A 17,841-nucleotide genomic window follows, 5' to 3' on the forward strand; every position below is an offset into this window, starting at 1 on the left:
GTCCTTGAAGGATCCTTACCATGCAGGTTGGGTTGCCCCAGTGGCTGGCGTCACACAAATGGGTCATAGCAGGGAGGGGAGGAAAAGCTGGAGAGAGGAGCAGATATCTAGGTTTGCTGTTGGGTAGGTTGGAGAGAAGGAAGCATGAAAAGAGAAGGTGCTATGGAGTCTTTCAGGAAATGAAATAGTGGGGGAGGGAGAAATGAGAAGCATCCCACAGGTCGTTGCGGGTTCCCACGAAAAAATAACTATGTATACGGAACTCCTGAGATTTCTGCACCTATGAAACAAATCTCCTCAAAGACACCTCCTCCACAAGGATTTAATTCTTGCAAGGTGAGTTCGCCTGAGAGCGTCACTGACTAAAAGGCATCCCAAGAGCTTCCAGGCCTACTGTGGATTTGAACCCAGACCCACCAAGCCATAACCCAGCACTCTGGCTCTTGGACTGAAGTGGGTTGGGTTCACTCATGGGAATCAATCGTGGCCTGAGGTGCGAATCTGAAGCATCTGGAAGAGAATTTCTTATTTAGAACTTTATATACAATTAAAAAAAAGACATGCTGCCCTTCCCTTTGACACATTTAATGAAGCCCAACTGAATAAAAAACACACACAAAGCACATTATAACAACTATTTCTCATATGATGGTTACACACAGGAAGTATATTGTAATACAAAATACGTAATCAAGTTGTTACAATGGGTATATAGACCATCTGGGCAATCTCTGTAAATAAAATACCTCAATTCCCAGTCCACTATCACAGCTGGGGAGAGCTCAGAATTTACACAAAGCCCAATCTTACTTGATATCAAACAATAATATCTTGAATGAGCTGTGATTTTCCCTCAGCTGAGTTTTGTTTTCTCTGATTTAGTAGTGAAAAAACTGCTTGGAAGGGGGAAAATGTGCTGTCCCTTTTACAGAGTCATAACGGGATGTTATTTATCTCGTCAGAGACCCAATTTCCACACGCTGAGCCTCTGGGAATGAGGCAGGATGTTTTTTCCCTTCAAGACTGTCACCAATCCTAATGCAGATACCTCTCCAAAATAAAGAAGGGAGATGGAAAGAGAGTTTTCCCCAGATGCACCATAAAGGCACAATCTCAGTGAAGGAATTCAAGGCGGGCTCAAGAGGAGGAATTGCTGAGGCATAATCGTCTCACTTCTGGTTTTCTCTGTGCGAATCAAGAGATGGAGAGGACAACTGAAATTGGGGAATTCATGCCCCACAAGTTTCACCTGCCAACTCCATGGATACTGGTCCATTTCCACAATACTGGATGATTGGTTGGGGTTCTGGCTTTTTAGAACTTTAGAACATGTTCCCCAGAGAGCACTGCGATCAAGCTCTCAAAATCTTCTGTCTGTCCCCGGGCTAGAGGAGGCTAGGCTCAACTCCACCAGAGCGAGAGCCTTCTCGGTTGCGGCCCCAGTACTTTGGAACACCCTTCCAGAAGCCATCAGGGCCCTGCGGGGTTTATCGCAGTTCTGCAGGGCCTGCAAGACTGAACTGTTTCGGATGGCATAGTACATCTATCGGGAGAGAGCTGCCACCACATCTGGATCCATAGCGCTTTTATTGCTAACTTCCCAGGATCTGTGTGCGTGAGAAAGAAAATATTACATGACCCGTCTGAAGTAGCACCATGGTCATTTATCTGATTGTTTTATTGTTTTAATATTGGTTTTGTTTGCTGTCTATTTTATGCTGTTAGCTGCCTTGAGTCTGTACAGAATGGGCGGGATATAAATAGAATGTAAATAAAATAAAATACTGAGTTGTTGAGTTAGGGGACACAAGCTTTTCCTTCCAACCCCTTGTGAATTAAGGATGCTGGCTGGTCACACTATACTTTTGCCAGTAGCAGAGAGGCTGTAGATGTCTTCTCCCCTTAACTTGTCTATTCTTTCATAGGATTTGGGAAAAGAACTGTTTTCAACACTTTTGAAGATGTCAAAGTTAGACAGGCAGCAGTGTAAGCTGTGTTAGTGTGAACTAGCTCATGTTTTTAGCCTCTGGCTCACATATTTTTGTCAGCTCAGGAAGGATGACCCCGAAGCAAACTAATTTATGCAGTAGCTCACGACTTAAAATCCAATACCTCACAGTGTAGAATTTTTGCTCAAAAGAATTCTCAGCTTAGAGGGAACGCTGACTGCAGATAACCTGAAGTAGTGAATTTCACAGATGAGGGCAAGCACTAAAAAGGCCCTTCTTTGTGTATCTACATCCTCAGCCTTTCTGAACCTCCAACGCCAGGTCCTTTGAAGAATCTCATCAGAACCAGCTATAGAAAAGTTTCACCCTTTTTTGGATTCTCTGAGGAACATGAAAGCCAGGCTCTTGCAGCACAATGAGCATTGAACAGGTTCCTCTCCTGGAGGGCAGACTCCTTGATGCTAAAGAAGAGATCAGCTGATTCTTTGATCTGGAGAACCCGTTGCCCATCCTTGCTTTCTTCCCTGCGGGATCTTTTTGAGGTTTTGAACATGGCTAAAGCTCCTTCCACAGTCTGAGCATTTAATAACACTTCTTTCTGATTAGCAATAGGTTTCTTGTGCAGATTCAAGCTTTCTACAGCAGTTTACAGCTTTTGAATACGTTTTTTAGTCTGTGGTTGTCTTTTAGGTGTGAACTAGGAGAACAGCTCTTTTCACAGGCTGAACAGTTACGTGGATTCTCCATCTGTATGGTTATAGGATGGAGGAGACTTGTCTTAGCAGTAGTATGTGCAAAAAGGATCTAGGAGTCTTAGTGGATCATACGCTGAACATGAGTCAACAGTGTGATGCGGTGGCTAAAAAGGCAAATGCAATTTTGGGCTGTATCAACAGAAGTATAGTGTCCATATCACGTGATGTGATGGTATCGCTTTCCTCTGTTCTGGTAAGACCTCACCTGGAGTATTGTGTTCAGTTTTGGGCACCACATTTTAAGAAGAATATAGACAAGCTGGAACGGGTCCAGAGGAGGGTGATGAAGATGATGAGGGGTCTGGAGACTAAGTCCTATGAGGAAAGGTTGAAGAAGCTGGGGATGTTTAGCCTGGAGAGGAGGTGGCCGAGAGGTGATATGATCGCCATCTTCAAGGACTTGAAGGGCTGTCATATAGAGGATGGTGTGGAATTGTTTTCTGCGGCCCCGGAAGGTAGGACCAGAACCACTGGTTTGAAATTAAATCAAAAGAGTTTCCTGCTCAACATGAGGAAGAACTTCCTGACCATTAGAGCAATTCCTCAGTGGAACAGGCTTCCTCGGTAGATGGTAGATTCACCTTCCTTGGAGGTTTTTCAACAGAGGCTAGATGGCCATCTGACAGCAATGAAGATCCTGTGAATTTAGGTGTTTGTGAGTTTCCTGCATTGTGCAGGGGGTTGGACTAGATGACTCTGGAGGTCCCTTCCGACTCTATGATTCTATCTGCCAATTCCTTGATGCAGCTGAAGATGGCCATTCTGATGGAATCTCTTTCCACATGCTGAGCTTTAAAAAAACTTTCTGCCGAGTGAGTTCTTCAACACGGTTGAGGATGGCCCCTCTGACTGAATATCTTTCCACCTTCTGGGTGTCACGCCTGACCGGTCCTCTTGAGGTTTCAGCATCTTCCACTGCAGCACCAGGTGTCCCAGAAGACTCTCCTTGACCTCAGAATGGGGAGAAGATGGGGTTTCTCTCGCCTGCGTCCTCTACCCCCTTCAACCTACCATCTTGGCTCTCCGTCGCTGGCTGTCATCCCCAGCCTGCTTTCAGAGCTCCCTTTCCCTCTCTCACTGGTCTACCTTCGTCACAGCCCTTCCTCTACTCTTCTGTTGGCTCCTGACCCTGTCCTTCATGGCCACATCTGGGCTCAGGGCAAACTGTTCCCTTGGACTCTACGTGACTGTGTCCTCAGACTCTGTTCTCAAAGCAGGTCATGCCTGCCTGAACCAACCTGCCCGCGGAGCCCAGTAGAGCGGAGTTGTTGGTCCCCACACATCCACCTTCTCCTCCAGACAACAAAGCCTGGGGAATGCCTCTCTGAGGCAAGATGGCATTCCCTACACCCAGGCTGGGCAACTCCTAAGTTCCTGTCTCCACCCTGGCTTCCACACATCGCTTGTCGGAGCCTTCTGAGGCTCTGGCCCCTTTCTGCTCCTTTCTCCCCACCTGCTGCCACCCAGCTCAGCCAGCCTCCAGCCATCAAGGTTTCTCTTTAGCTCTTCTGCAGCCTGTGCCTTCGCTTGCTCCCCTGACCATCATTCAGCTTTCCAGGATGACAGCTACCCCTGTGGTAAGGGAGGCCGATCAGCTGATGGGGCATCAGTGAGATTGGCGGTAGGGGTGTTGGGTCTCCTTCATTGGGGACATGTCGCCATGCCATCTGAGCTTTTCTCTTGAATCTGTGTCTGGCAGTGCTAGGCCTGGACAGCAAGCATCCCAAGGTTTCTGTGCCCTCTCTGATGCATTTGAAGCCTGTCACGCCTACTGAATCTCTTTCCACATTCTAAGCATTCAAAAGGTTTCTCATCCGTGTGGGCTCTCTGATGCATTTGAAGGTTGTCACGCCTACTGAATCTCTTTCCACACTCTAAGCATTCAAAAGGTTTCTCTCCTGTGTGGGCTCTTTGATGCATTTGAAGCTTGTCACGCCTACTGAATCTTTTCCCACACTCTAAGCATTCAAAAGGTTTCTCACCCGTGTGGGTTCTTTGATGCAGTTTAAGATGGCCATACTGACTGAAACTCTTTCCACAGTCTGAGCATTTAAAAGGTTTCTCCCCTGTGTGGGTTCTCTGGTGATTCTGAAGATGGGCACTTGTATTGAATCTCTTTTCACACTCTGAGCATTGAAAAGGTTTCTCACCTCTGTGGATCCTTTGATGCTTTTGAAGACTGTCATGCCTAGTGAATCTATTTCCACACTCTGAACATTCAAAAAGTTTCTCCCCTGTGTGGGTTCTCTGATGATACTGAAGACTGGAATTCACACTAAATCTCTTTCCACACTCTGAGCATTCAAAACGTTTCTCCCCTGTGTGGGTTCTTAGATGCTTTTGAAGACTGCCACTCTGACTGAATCTCTTCCCACACTCTGAGAATTTCAAAGGTTTTTCCCCTGTGTGGGTTCTTTGATGATACTGAAGACTGGAATTCACACTAAATCTCTTTCCACACTCTGAGCATTCAAAACGTTTCTCCCCTGTGTGAGTTCTTTGATGATACTGAAGACTGGAATTCACACTAAATCGCTTCCCACACTCTGAGCATTCGAAAGGTTTCTCCCCTGTGTGGGTTCTTAGATGCTTTTGAAGATTGCCACTCTGACTGAATCTCTTCCCACACTCTGAGCATTCAAAAGGTTTCTCCCCTGTGTGGGTTCTTTGATGATACTGAAGACTGGAATTCACACTAAATTGCTTCCCACACACTGAGCATTCAAAAGGTTTCTCCCCTGTGTGGGTTCTTAGATGCTTTTGAAGACTGCCACTCTGACTGAATCTCTTCCCACACTCTATGCATTCAAAAGGTTTCTCCTGAATGCGGGCTCTTGGATGCATTTGGAGACTGTCACACCTACAGAATTTCTTTCCACACACTGTGCATTCAAAAGGTTTCTCCCTTGTGTGAATTCTTTGGTGCTTCCAAAGATATCCATTGGTACTGAATCTCTTTTCACACTCTGAGCATTGAAAAGGTTTCTCCCCTTTGTGGATCCTCTGATGCATTTGAAGATTGTCATGTCTACTGAATTTCTTTCTACACTCTAAGCATTCAAAAGGTTTCTCCCCTGTGTGGGTTCTCTGATGCAGTTGAAGATGTCCACTCTGACTAAATCTCTTTCTGCACTCTATGCATTCATAAGGTTTCTCTCCTGTGTGGGTTCTTTGGTGCAGCTGAAGATTGCCACTGGTACTGAATCTCTTTTCACACTCTGAGCACTGAAAAGGTTTCTCTCCTGTGTGGGTTCTCTGATGCCTGTGAAGACTCCCACTGTCACTTAATCTCTTTCCACACTCTGGGCATTCAAAAGGTTTCTCCCCTGTGTGGATTCTCTGATGCAGTTGAAGATGGCCATTCCGACTAAATCTCTTTCTGCACTCTATGCATTCATAAGGTTTCTCCCCTGTGTGAGTTCTTTGGTGCAGCTGAAGATTGCCACTGATACTGAATCTCTTTTCACACTCTGGGCATTTGAAAGGTTTCTCCCCTGTGTGGGCTCTTTGGTGCTTCTGAAGATTTCCTCTGTCACTGAATCTCTTTCCACACTCTGAGCACTGAAAAGGTTTATCTCCTGTGTGGGTTCTCTGATGCATTTGAAGACTTCTGGTCCAACTGAATCTCTTTCCACACTCTGAGCATTCAAAAGGTTTCTCCCCCGTGTGGATTCTTTGATGCTTTTGCAAATCGCCATTCTGACTGAATCTCCTTCTACACTCAGAGCATTCAAAGGGTTTCTCCCCTCTGTGTATTCTTTGGTGCACAAAGAAGTGTAATCTACTCCTGAAGTACTTTCCATACTGAATGGATTTACTAGCCTTCATTTTCCTGCACTTTGAAAAATGTACATTATGCTGTCTTCCATCTCTCCTCTCAACCATATGACGGCCTTTCATTGTTAAAGGTCTGCCTCGATTCCTGATGTTCTCTTTCAAGTCTTCATTTTTAACTTTATCTGGCATTTGCTGATGAAGTTTATCACCCTCCTCATTCCTCTGCTCATCCTCTGCTGGAATAAAGAGAGAGATCTTGTTAGCACCTGGGAGGGTTGATAAGCTACAAAGGCATCTATGTGACTGCATAAGAAAAAGACTGATGGCCCTTTGGTCTTGTCCAGCTGGCTGATCTTAACCACATGTCCACCTTCCCCCAAGAATATCTAGTATTTAGGGATACCTCAGCCTCCTCCCCCTCCCAAGAATACTTGTTTTTCTGTTGCTGAGCTGCAGAAACCATATTGTTTAGCATTGTCTTATTTGTAAATCTTTAACACCTTCATATATTTTAAATGGGGTCTGCTTTACTTGTGTGAACCCAGTGAATCGGATGTTGCTCAAGTACGAAGAGCAGTGACCAAGGGGATGCAGGCTTTGATTCTTAACAAGATCATATCCAGATCACAGGCAGAGCAGATGTCTGTAATCCTGTCCAAGGGCAAGGGTGTGTTATCAAGGCTGGAAACAGAGATATGAGGATCTTCCTCCTCGCAGAGTATTTCTGGGGGGCTCTTATCCTCACCTTTGACACCTTCTCTGCCTTGGGTGATGGCCACAACACTGGCCTCTGTTGCCCCTGGGCAAGTACACACACATGAACAACACATAAGAACATAAGAGAAGCCATGTTGGATCAGGCCAACGGCCCATCAAGTCCAACACTCTGTGTCACACAGTGGCAAAAAATTTTATATACACACATACACTGTGGCTAATAGCCACTAATGGACCTGTGCTCCATATTTTTATCTAAACCCCTCTTGAAGGTGGCTATACTTGTGGCCGCCACCACCTCCTGTGGCAGTGAATTCCACATGTTAATCACCCTTTGGGTGAAGAACTACTTCCTTTTATCCGTTTTAACCTTTCTGCTCAGCAATTTCATCGAATGCCCACGAGTTCTTGTATTGTGAGAAAGGGAGAAAAGTACTTCTTCCTCTACTTTCTCCATCCCATGCATTATCTTGTAAACCTCTATCATGTCACCCCACAATCGACGTTTCTCCAAGCTAAAGAGTCCCAAGCGTTTCAACCTTTCTTCATAGGGAAAGTGCTCCAGCCCTTTAATCATTCTAGTTGCCCTTCTCTGGACTTTCTCCAATGCTATAATATCCTTTTTGAGGTGCGGCGACCAGAACTGCACACAGTACTCCAAATGAGACCGCACCATCGATTTATACAGGGGCATTATGATACTGGCTGATTTGTTTTCAATTCCCTTCCTAATAATTCCCAGCATGGCGTTGGCCTTTTTTATTGCAGACGCACACTGTTTTGACATTTTCAGTGAGTTATCTACCACGACCCCAAGATCTCTCTCTTGGTCAGTCTCTGCCAGTTCACACCCCATCAACTTGTATTTGTAGCTGGGATTCTTGGCCCCAATGTGCATTACTTTGCACTTGGCCACATTGAACCGCATCTGCCACGTTGACGCCCACTCACCCAGCCTCAACAGATCCCTTTGGAGTTCCTCACAATCCTCTCTGGTTCTCACCACCCTGAACAATTTAGTGTCATCCGCAAACTTGGCCACTTCACTGCTCACTCCCAACTCTAAATCATTTATGAACAAGTTAAAGAGCATGGGACCAAGTACCGAGCCCTGCGGCACCCCACTGCTTACCGTCCTCCACTGCGAAGACTGCCCATTTATACTGACTCTCTGCTTCCTATTACTAAGCCAGTTTTTGATCCACAAGAGGACCTGTCCTTTTACTCCATGACTCTCAAGTTTTCTAAGGAGCCTTTGATGAGGAACTTTATCAAAAGCTTTCTGGAAGTCAAGGTAAACAACATCTATCGGGTCGTTTACCTTGACTTCCAGAAAGCTTTTGATAAAGTTCCTCATGAAGCATGAAGCTGAATCATATACTGAATCAGATCCTTGGTCTATTGAAGTGAGTACTGTTTACTCAGTCCAGCATTGGCGCTCCAAGGTCTTGGGCAGAAATCTTTCATATCCTCTCCTACCCTATCCTTTCCACTGGGGATTTAACCTCAGAATGTCTGCATGCCAAGCAGATGCTCTGCCAGGGAGCCACAGCCCTTCCCCAAATAGTGGGACAGGTCTCAAAACACTGAACTGCAGGAGCAGTTCTTGGAGAGCTCTCTCAGCCCCACCTACTACACAAGATGTCTGTTGTGGGGAGGGGAAGGGAAAGGAGGTTGTAAGCCACTCTGAGAGTCTGAATAGAACATAAGAGAAGCCATGTTGGATCAGGCCTGTGGCCCATCTAGTCCAACACTCTGTGTCACATAAGAACATAAGAGAAGCCATGTTGGATCAGGCCAGTGGCCCCTCCAGTCCAACACTCTGTGTCACATAAGAGAAGCCATGTTGGATCAGGCCAATGGCCCATCCAGTCCAACACTGTGTCACATAAGAACAGAAGAGAAGCCATGTTGGATCAGGCCAGTGGCCCATCCAGTCCAACACTGTGTCACATAAGAACAGAAGAGAAGCCATGTTGGATCAGGCCAGTGGCCCATCCAGTCCAACACTCTGTGTCACATAAGAACATAAGAGAAGCCATGTTGGATCAGGCCACTGGCCCATCCAGTCTAACACTTTGAGTCACATAAGAACATAAGAGAAGCCATGTTGGATCAAGCCAATGGCCCATCCAGTCCAACACTCTGGGTCACATAAGAACATAAGAGAAGCCATGTTGGTTCATGCCAATGGCCCATCCAGTCCAACACTCTGGGTCACATAAGAACATAAGAGAAGCCATGTTGGATCAGGCCAATGGCCAATCCAGTCCCACACTCTGTGTCACATAAGAATATAAGAGAAGTCCTGTTGGATCAGGCCAGTGGCCCATCCAGTCCAACACTCTGTGTCACATAAAAACATAAGAGAAGCCATGTTGGATCAGGCCAATGGCCCATCCAGTCTAACACTCGGAGTCACATAAGAACATAAGAGAAGCCATGTTGGATCAGGCCAATGGCCAATCCAGTCCCACACTCTGTGTCACATAAGAATATAAGAGAAGTCCTGTTGGATCAGGCCAGTGGCCCCTCCAGTCCAACACTCTGTGTCACATAAAAACATAAGAGAAGCCATGTTGGATCAGGCCAATGGCCCATCCAGTCCAACACTCTGTGTCACATAAAAACATAAGAGAAGCCATGTTGGATCAGGCCAATGGCCCATCCAGTCTAACACTCTGTGTCACATAAAAACATAAGAGAAGCCATGTTGGATCAGGCCAATGGCCCATCCAGTCTAACACTCGGAGTCACATAAGAACATAAGAGAAGCCATGTCGTATCAGTCCAGTGGCCCATCCAGTCCAACACTCTGAGTCACATAAGAACATAAGAGAAGCCTTGTTGGATCAGGCCAATGGCCCATCCATTCCAACACTCTGCGTCACACAGGGGCCAAAAAACTCCCCTCCAGATGCCATCAGGGGGTTCACAAGTGGGGCTAGAAGCCCTTCCACTTTGCCCCCGACAAGCACCAAGAATACAGAGCATCACTGCCCCAGGCAGTACCAACAATATGCTGTGGCTAATAGCCACTGATGGGCCTCTGCTCCATAGCTTTATCCAAACCCCTCTTGAAGCTGGCTAAGCTCGTAGCCGCCACCACCTCCTATGGCAGTGAATTCCACATGTTAATCACCATTTGGGTGAAGAAGGACTTCCTTTTATACGTACTAACCGTACTGCTCAGCAATTTCATCGAATGCCCACGAGTTCTCGTATTGTGAGAAAGGGAGAAAAGTACTTCTTTCTCTACTTTCTCCTATAGCTATTCAATATTTGGATTCATTCCTCCTCACAAAGGCAGCAAGTTCAACCTCTGGCACTGAGAAAAGATCCTTACCCAAAAAAGCCACGTTCTCATAGTTCTCCAGCATGACTTCCCAGTACAGAGCTCTTTGTCCCGGATCCAGCAGGGCCCACTCTGCCTCCGTGAAAGAGACGGACACCTCCTCAAAGGAAAAGGGACCCTGGAAGAAAAAGCAGATTCCCTCCTCTTCAGAGATCATGCCAGGCAGAGTTTGCACACTGGAAGGGAGTCGACTGGGAAGGTACAGAATGCATGGCTTGGGATGGGTAAAGGGAACAGCTTTCAGAGCATCTCTCCCCTAGACATCTTGTAGAAACTGAAGGGGCAAAAGCTCCCCTAAGAAGGAGGAGAGACTCGGGCTGTCCCCACCCACCAACCCCGCTCATCTTTCCTACCTGGACTGGAGGTGCAGCAGCTGTTCCCACTCCTTGGAAAAGACGATGGCTCAACAGCATCTCTTCACTGCCTGTTCCTGAGACGAAGGAGGAAGGAAGGGTGTTTGCTTGTTTCTTCTTTGCTTCACCCCCCACCCCTTCCCAGCACTGTGAAACCTTGTTCTGTGGACTAGCAACACATTTTAAAACACTCTTTATTAAATTATGACAGGCAGAAAAGCACACCAGGTTCCCATGAGCCTCAAGGATTTTAAATGCTGACAACAAATATAGTGTTCAGATCACGTGATGTGATGGTATCGCTTTATTCTGCTCTGGTAAGACCTCACTTGGAGTATTGTGTTCAGTTTTGGGCACCATATTTTAAGAAGGATCTGGACAAGCTGGAAGGGGTCCAGAGGAGGGCGACGAAGATGGTGAGGGGTCTAGAGACCAAGTCCTAGGAGGAAAGGTTGAAGGAGCTGGGGATGTTTAGCCTGGAGAGGAGGCAGCTGAGAGGTGATACTTGAAGGGCTATCATATAGAGGATAGTGTGGAATTGTTTTCTGTGGCCCCAGAAGGTGGAACCAGAACCCACGGGTTGAAATTAAATCAGAAGAGTTTCTGGCTCAACATTAGGAAGAACTTCCTGACCGTTAGAGCGATTCCTCAGTGGAACAGGCTTCCTCGGGAGGTGGTGGGTTCTCCTTCCTTGGAGGTTTTTAAACAGAGGCTGGATGGCCATCTGACAGCCATGAAGATCCTGTGGATTTGGAGTAGGTATCTGTGGGTTTCCTGCATTGTGCAGGGGGTTGGACTAGATGACCCTGGAGGTCCCGTCCAATTCTATGAACACATTTCAGAGAAACTTGTGCTTGTTCTGTGGGGAGGGAAAGGTGGGTGTGTGTGGAAATGACATAGCAAGAAACACCACCATCACATTAAATCAGATGTGACTTGAGCGGTTCTAGAGACCTCAGGGTAATATGAATGAGTTTCAAAGTGTCTTTGGGCATGCTAACTTTGCAGCCAAGTTTTCAGCCAGACTCAACATCAACATGACATCACATCTGCTCCAAGCCCCTCCCCAAATTTCTGGGGGGTGCCAGTCCACAGTCTGCCATCCCTACCCCAGCACACTGCTTCCCACAGTGCCCCACCAATTTTCCCATGATTACTGGGCCCAAGAAACTGGTTTTCAAAGTTCTGCTGCCCCAGAAGTTGGAGGCTCCCTTTATTCACCAGGCTGAAGAGCTTTGCCCAGGTTCATCTACCTTTTCTCTTTTGAGCCACCTTGAGTTCCTCTTTTGGAAGGAAGGTGAGGCATGAGCATTTTAATTAATGGGAAGAATTGCCCTCCAGGAATTTGTCTAACCTCCTTTTAGAGGCATCGCAGTTAGTGGGCGCTCAGTGCTGCACACCAGCTCTGCATTGTGTGTAGAAATATTTATTTCCCCCCCTCTGACCTGAGCTCTCCAGCCATCAAATTCATAGGATTGCCCAATCACACCCAGGCACAAGGAGTTCTTACCACAGGAGAGGGCATCTTGGGCACGTTCCACCGCCGGCGTCCTCTGCCCTTGCTCCAAGGAAGCTCCTTCTGCCCCGGGGATCATGGCTTCCATTTTTACAGATGGCACCCACATCTGAAACAGCAGTGAGGGGAAGAAATGGAATGGAAAAGAGACCAAGGAATGGATCCTGCCCCACTCCCAGACTTCACAACCTTCCATTAGCAGACCTGCTGAGTAATCTAGAGGATTATTCTCTAGAACAAGGGTGGCCAAATTTGCTTAACATAAGATCCACACAGAATAAACATCAGATGTTTGAGGGAGGGAGGGAGGGAGGGAGGGAGGGCCACACAGAATAAACATCAGATGTTTGAGGGAGGGAGGGAGGGAGGGAGGGAGGGAAGGAAGGAAGGAAGGAAGGAAGGAAGGAAGGAAGGAAGGAAGGAAGGAAGGAAGGAAGGAAGGAAGGAAGGAAGGAAGGAAGGAAGGAAGGAAGGGAGGGAGGGAGGGAGGGAGGGAGGGAGGAAGGGAGGGAGGGAGGGAGGGAGGGAGGGAGGGAGGGAGGGAGGAAGGAAGGAAGGAAGGAAGGAAGGAAGGAAGGAAGGAAGGAAGGAAGGAAGGAAGGAAGGAAGGAAGGAAGGAAGGAAGGAAGGAAGGAAGGAAGGAAGGGAGGGAGGGAGGGAGGGAGGGAGGGAGGGAGGGAGGAGGTACATATATGAACATATAAAGCTGCCTTATACTGAATCAGACTCTCGGTCCATCAAAGTCAGTCTTGTCAATGCAGACTGGCAGTTGCTCTCCAGGGTCCCAAGCTGAGATTTTTCACGCCTACTTGCCTGGACCCTTTTGAGTTGGAGTTGTCAGGGATTGAAACTGGGACCTTCTGCTTACCAGAAAAACCAACTACCTGTGAATAAATACATAACAAAGTTTACTACGGTGCCAAAGAAATTCCTGAGCAATTGATCCCTAACATCCTTCCACTTTGTCCTGAAATCGCAATATGAAATTAAGCCTTTTTGCAAGCACTTGATTCAAGAAATACAAGATCAGCGTGAGCCTGCTGTTGCGTGAGGCTTTTGGCCTGCTGTTGCGTGAGGCTTTTGGCCTGCTGTTGCGTGAGGCTGAGAAGACGCTTGCACTTTAAGAGCCATTTAGGGCACTTTATATTGTGGGCTATACCAGCGGTGGCTAACGGTAGCTCTCCAGATTTTTTTTTTGCCTACAACTCCCATCAGCCCCAGCTAGCATGGCCAATGGCTGGGGCTGATGGGAGTTGTAGGCAAAAAAAACCCCCCAAACATCTGGAGAGCTACCGTTGGCATTCCTGGGCTATACAATGGATATATGTATGAAAGAGATGTGGACTGTGAATTGATTTATGGATTACTGAATATACGAAGAAGCAATATATGGAACTGCAGTAAAATATGTTTGTTATTTATTCACGGTAGTTGGTTAGGGTGGCTTTACCCGTTTCCATAATGAATCTCCTGGTTTGTAACCTCCAGCAGACAGAGGTCAGTTCCCTGGGAGAAAATGGCTACAGGGGAGGAAAGTGGCCATCCTGGGACGGCCACGGCTTGGCATGATCCACGCCTCCCTCCCTCCCTCCCTTCCAAGATCTCAAAGCTTATCCCCCCTCGTCTCCAAGGCTTATGTCTAAGGATAGATCCAAGCGGGCAGCCGTGTTGGTCTGAAGCAGGAGTGAAGTGGCACCTTTAAGACCAACCCATTTTTATTTAGAATGTCAGCTTTCGTGTGCTCTTAAGCACGCTTCCTCAGACTAGGAATCCAGCACAGTGAGCAAAGCCACACAGAGCTGAGCAGAGCCATACAGAGCTGGTAGGCAGTGGCCCAGAATGCAACAGGGTACAGATTTCAGAACCAATGACATTGCTTACCAGACAATTTTACTTCACTGTCGTTGGTTCTTAAAGCTGTACCCTGTTGCATTCTGGGCCACTGCCTACCAGCTCTGTATGGCTCTGCTCAGCTCTGTGTGGCTTTGCTCACTGTGCTGGATTCCTGGTCCGACGAAGTGCGCTTAAGAGCACACGAAAGCTGACCTTCATGTCTCATGGCTGCCTTGCTGGGGACGATAGGTGGGGGAGGCGTCAGCCAAAATACTTGAAATTAGGGCAAGCCAATCAGCATGAATGATTTAAGAACATAAGAGAAGCCATGTTAGATCAGGCCAAGAGCCCATCCAGTCCAACACTCTGTGTCACACAGTGGCCAAAACAATTATATATAAATATACACACACATATACACTGATGGACCTCTGCTCCATATTTTTATCCAACCCCCTCTTGAAGGTGGCTATGCTTGTAGCCGCCACCACCTCCTGTGGCAGTGAATTCCACATGTTAATCACCCTTTGGGTGAAGAAGTACTTCCTTTTATCCGTTTTAACTTGTCTGCACCATGTTGCATTCTGGGCCACTGCACCTACCAGCTCTGTACGGCTCTGCTCAGCTATGCACGGCTTTGCTCACTGTGCGGGATTCCTCGTCCGATGAAGCGTGCTTAAGAGCACACGAAAGCTGACCTTCTAAATGAAAATGGGTTGGTCTTCAAGGTGCCACTTCACTCCTGCTTTATTCCTAAGGAAACCCCCTCGGGATCCCACTGCAAGGCTTTCGCCTCCTGCTGCTGCTTTCCTGCATCCCCCCCCCCCCCCCCAGTCCCCCCTCGGCCTGCAAAAGCCTTTCCCAGCCCCGTCTCCAGCCCAGGCACCGCCAGGAGCGCAACCCGAGAGGTGCCCAAATGCAACCCAGCGCCAGCAAAAGGGGGTCAAACCCTAATCTCTCCCTCCCCCCCCCCCCAAAAAAAAACCCCGAGGCTGGGCTTCCCAGCCAAGAAGGCGGACTCCAAACTCTCCCCCTACGAGAAGCCCCCAGCCCCCCCTTACTTGCAGCACCCGGTTGGTAGAGCTCAGACGACCGCCTCCGCCATGGATTCCAGTGCAGGCGGAGGGGAAGACACGTGTAGAGCCGAGCAATGCCATTCGCTGCACTGCACCACGTGTGATCGATGGCAGGGTGGGGGGACTTCCCTCGAAAGGAGGTGGGCAGCTTCGAGGGGGCGGGGAAGGAAGCGACGGCAGCCTGCAGCGCCCTGGGGGGATAAAAGGGGCTCCTCTGCGGTTCAGCCTAAAGAGGGCTGCCTTGACTCTCCAGATGTGTTTTCTTTTGCCTACAACGCCCATCAGCCCCAGCCAGCATGGCCAATGGCTGGGGCTGATGGGAACTGTAGGCAAAAAGAAAACATCTGGAGAGCCAACGTTCCCCACCCCTGGTCCAGGCGGACTGGCTGCCGCTCCGTTTCCCTGCTTTGGTGGCTGGAAGCTTCTATCCGGAGTTATGCAAACCTGAACGTGCAGGTCGTGGGGAAACGATTCAGAAAAGGAGGAAAAGGGTAAAAGTCGGATCTTCATGAATTCATATGATTTTTACATTGAAATGAAAGCAAACCACTTTAATCCTATAGATCCTGTCTTAGACTACAGGCAGGACCACAAAAATCATGCCTCCACGAATTTGTGGCGCCGCAGCACTGAAAAAAACATGTTTCCAAACCACGGATCCTCGTGGATCCTCATGATTTTTGCTTTGGGCCACCCCAGGATAACCAGCCAATCACATATCATGTCCATGGGCAGATGTTGTGCCACAGAAATCGTAGATCTACGGCTTCGTGGCAGCGCCAGGGACCAAAAATGGGCTGATGGGAGTTGTAGGCAAAAAAACATCTGGAGAGCCAACGTTCCCCACCCCTGGTCCAGGCAGACTGGCTGCTGCTCCGTTTCCCCTCTCTGGTGGCTGGAAGCGTCTATCCGGAGTTATGCAGACCTGAACGTGCAGGTCGTTATAAGGCCCTGGGGAAAGGATTCGGAAAAGGATGCGTTAATGATCGGGGCGAGACTTCCATCGGAAGTGGGTCCTTTCACCTCCTGCCGCTCTTTAGCTGCTGGAGGGCAGCTGCTGTGAGAGCCCTCTCAGCCCCACCCACCGCACAGGGTGTCTGTTGTGGGGGAGGAAGGGAAAGGAGATTGTAGGCCACTCTGAGCCTCTGTCCTTGAAAGGGCAGCTGCTGGGAGAGCCCTCTCCAGCCCCACCCACCGCACAGGGTGTCTGTTGTGGGGAAGGAAAGGAAAGGAGATTGTAGGCCACTCTGAGCCTGTCCTCGAAAGGGCAGTTGCTGTGAGAGCCCTCTTAGCCCCACCCACCGCACAGGGTGTCTGTTGTGGGGGAGGAAGGGAAAGGAGATTGTGAGCCACTCTGAGCCTCTGTCCTTGAAAGGGCAGCTGCTGTGAGAGCCCTCTCAGCCCCACCCACCTCACAGGGTATCTGTTGTGGGGAAGGGAAAAGGAGATTGTAGGCCACTCTGAGCCTTTGTCCTTGAAAGGGCAGCTGCTGGGAGAGCCCTCTCCAGCCCCACCCACTGCACAGGGTGTCTGTTGTGGGGAAGGAAAGGAAAGGAGATTGTAGGCCACTCTGAGCCTGTCCTCGAAAGGGCAGTTGCTGTGAGAGCCCTCTTAGCCCCACCCACCGCACAGGGTGTCTGTTGTGGGGGAGGAAGGGAAAGGAGATTGTGAGCCACTCTGAGCGTCTGTCCTTGAAAGGGCAGCTGCTGTGAGAGCCCTCTCAGCCCCACCCACCTCAAAGGGTATCTGTTGTGGGGGAGGAAGGGAAAGGAGATTGTGAGCCACTCTGAGACTCTTCGGAGTGGAGGGCGGGATATAAATCCAATATCTTCTTCTTCTTTAATGCCAGTAAAGGTAACTGAACTGAAATGACTCCACTGCAGTCACATGTGGGTTTTGGACCAAATGTGATGGAGATGGGCCAAAAGACATCATTTCTACACCCTTCTATTCATCCCTTCTCTGTCACGGAGCAGGAGGGGTCAAGGGGAAACAAGGCACCATGCTGAGGATAGGGGGAAAGTGCCCTCAGAAGGGACATCTTCAGTTGGTGAACAGGTGTCTGGGGCAAGTGATGCTGTGTATTCTTGGTGCTTGGGAGGGGCAGCTATGTGACGACGTCTAGTGTCCTGGCCCCACTGGTGGACCTCATGACGGCACCTGGTTCTTTTGACCACTGTGTGACACAGAATGTTGGACTGGATGGGCCACTGGCCCGATCCAACATGGCTTCTCTTATGTTCCCCCGGGCCAAACAGAAGCCTCACAGAAGTCTGAAATTCGTTGGCAGCCTTTATAGTTTTATAATTACAATTCCGTAATTCTTGAGGCTCAGAGGTAACTGGTGCTTCTCTTCTGCCTCTCCCAGAATTTGGCAAAAAGTGTTTAAGGAATTGTTGAGTGTACACAAGCCAAGGTGTTAACAACCCTGGGAAGGGGATGCGTGAAGCAGGAAGGAACAAGCAAACACCCTTCCTTCCTCCTTTGTCTCAGGAACAGGCCGTGAAGAG

The 17,841-nt window shown here is 48.4% G+C and overlaps 1 long non-coding RNA gene and 1 pseudogene across 1 annotated transcript; both read right to left on the bottom strand.

Annotated features, from left to right (window-relative positions):
- Positions 1-4,405: 4,405 nt before the first annotated feature.
- On the bottom strand, positions 4,406-6,532 carry LOC132571574 (zinc finger protein 84-like; annotated as a pseudogene).
- Positions 6,533-10,550: 4,018 nt separating this feature from the next.
- LOC132572154 (uncharacterized) lies at positions 10,551-12,498 on the bottom strand. Its single transcript, XR_009555407.1, has 3 exons — positions 12,417-12,498; positions 10,907-10,977; positions 10,551-10,671 (listed from the first exon to the last, which is right to left on the bottom strand). It is a non-coding gene; the product is annotated as an uncharacterized LOC132572154 (long non-coding RNA).
- Positions 12,499-17,841: the final 5,343 nt, after the last annotated feature.

Source organism: Heteronotia binoei, chromosome 5, assembly GCF_032191835.1.
Source record: "Heteronotia binoei isolate CCM8104 ecotype False Entrance Well chromosome 5, APGP_CSIRO_Hbin_v1, whole genome shotgun sequence".
Taxonomy (NCBI): Eukaryota; Metazoa; Chordata; class Lepidosauria; order Squamata; family Gekkonidae; genus Heteronotia; species Heteronotia binoei.